The sequence below is a fragment of the Corvus brachyrhynchos genome, unplaced genomic scaffold, assembly GCF_000691975.1.
Source record: "Corvus brachyrhynchos isolate BGI_N302 unplaced genomic scaffold, ASM69197v1 scaffold62, whole genome shotgun sequence".
NCBI classification, from domain to species: Eukaryota; Metazoa; Chordata; class Aves; order Passeriformes; family Corvidae; genus Corvus; species Corvus brachyrhynchos.
Genome location: NW_008236629.1, coordinates 3,629,630 through 3,631,482, shown reverse-complemented (window position 1 = coordinate 3,631,482; position 1,853 = coordinate 3,629,630). Strand labels below are relative to the sequence as shown.

General features: G+C 49.6%; 1 protein-coding gene across 1 annotated transcript in view; it reads left to right on the top strand.

Moving 5' to 3' along the window:
* The window catches only part of TNNT3 (troponin T3, fast skeletal type), a 41,562-nt gene extending 41,466 nt beyond the window's left edge, over positions 1 to 96 (top strand). The window contains 1 exon segment of the mRNA XM_017726623.1: positions 1 to 96. This exon segment is cut by the window's left edge and continues 288 nt beyond it. The gene's annotated coding sequence lies outside the window, so the exon portion shown is untranslated.
* The last annotated feature ends 1,757 nt before the right edge of the window (positions 97 to 1,853 follow it).

The window sequence follows — 1,853 nt, the reverse complement described above, 5'->3', positions numbered from 1 at the left end:
CCCTCCTGATAGCTGCCCTATGCTGTCCTGTAGATTGCTGTGTACAAATCTCTGGATTTTGTAAATAAAGCACAACCAGTACCTACTCCAATGTCAGCCCTCTGGAATGGTGTCTTGTATTTTATTTAATGCATTCCCATTTTCCAAGGATTTGGGAGCTGGTCCAAACCCTTACTTAATATAATTTGATCTGTCTCTACAATGGGGAATAGGCTCAGTATCATCAGCAAAGACTCAGGATTGGGGGCCTGTTTTAAGCCATCGTAGCCGACTGTTCTCACAGAGCTCGTAATCTGGCTGCCAAATGTAGTTGAAATTGACTTCAAAGTTCGAGTGATGAAGTGAATCAAAGAATCGGGAATAAAGGAACAAATCTCCAGAAGTGGTAGTTTTCAGCACATTGCTTTTATTACATGCAGACAAGTGCAATGGAGAATGATTCATTCAAATATTACATTAAAATATTTATTGAGGCCGTTAGCCTGCATACAATATTAAAGCCCAATACTGAAGTGTGAATTACTTGGTTAATTGTGTAGATGTCAAAGCATAAGTGGCTGTTACTAAATTTGAGGTGTGAGCTGTTCTGTAAGGCCTCTTGTCTTTGCCAACCCTTGAACTGCCCTGGTGGAGAGAAGTCCATCAGAGTCTCTCTCATGTTTCCAAACTTCTGTCTGTTTCTTGTCCCTGTGTGCCCACTCCGGCTCTCTGCTGGCATATGCTGAGGTGTCATGGAGTCATGAGTGGTTTAGGTATGAAGAGGCCATAAAGATTATCCAGTTACAACTCCCCTGCCATGGGCAGGGATGCCTCTCACTAGATCAGGTTCCTCATAACCCCATTCAGCCTGGCCTTGAACACCACCAGAGATGCGGCAGCCACAGCTTCTCTGGGCAACCTGTTCCAGTGCCTCGACACCCTCACAGTAAAGAATTTCTTCCCAACATCTAATCTAAACTTACCCTCTCTCAGTTTACAACATTTTCCTCTTGTTCTGTCACAATATACCTTGGTAAAAAGTCTCTGACTTTCTTATAAGCCCCCTTACATACTGAAAGGTCACAATCAGGTCTCCCCCCAGCCTGCCCTTCTCCTGGCTGCACAACCCCAGCTCTCTGCCTGTCCTCACAAGGGAGGTGTCCCAGCCCTTCCAGCCTCTCTGTGGCCTCCTCTGGACCTGATCCAACAGCCCTGTGTCTGTTGTGCTGGGGTCTCACCAGCGTGGAGGACAGGAGGAGAGTCAGGACAAGACCCCAGCAAAGGCAAACAGCACTGCAGCACCCCACAGAGGTGGTATTTTCACATAATCACAGACTTGTTAGGGTTGGAAGGGACCTCTGGAGATTGTTCGGTCCAACCCCCGTGCCAAGGCAGAGTCACCCGGAGCAGGTGACACAGGAATGTGTCCAGGTGGGTTTCAGTATCTCCAGGGAGTGAGATTCTACATTCTCCCCAGCCGGCCTGTTCCAGTGCTCTGCCACCCTCAGTGTAAAGATGTTCTTCCTCATGCTGAGGTGGAACTTCTTGTGTTTTAGTTTATGGCCATTGCTCCTTGTCCTGTCGCTGGGCAGCACTGAAAAGAGTCTTGGCACCCTCCTTTGAGATACTTGTCTGCAATAATGGGATCCCCTGTGAGTCTCCTCACCTCCAGACTAAACAGGCCCAGCTCCCACCGTGTCTCCTCAGAGGGATGCTCTAGACCCCTCCTCCTCTGCATGACCTTCTGCTGGACCGTCTCTGGTAGCTCCTTGTCTTTCCTGTGCTGAGGAGACCAGGGCTGGGCACAGCACCCCGCGGCTCCTCCGAGGGTCTCTCCTCGCCCCGTGTCCCCTTCCCGTCCTGCGCCCCTCCCC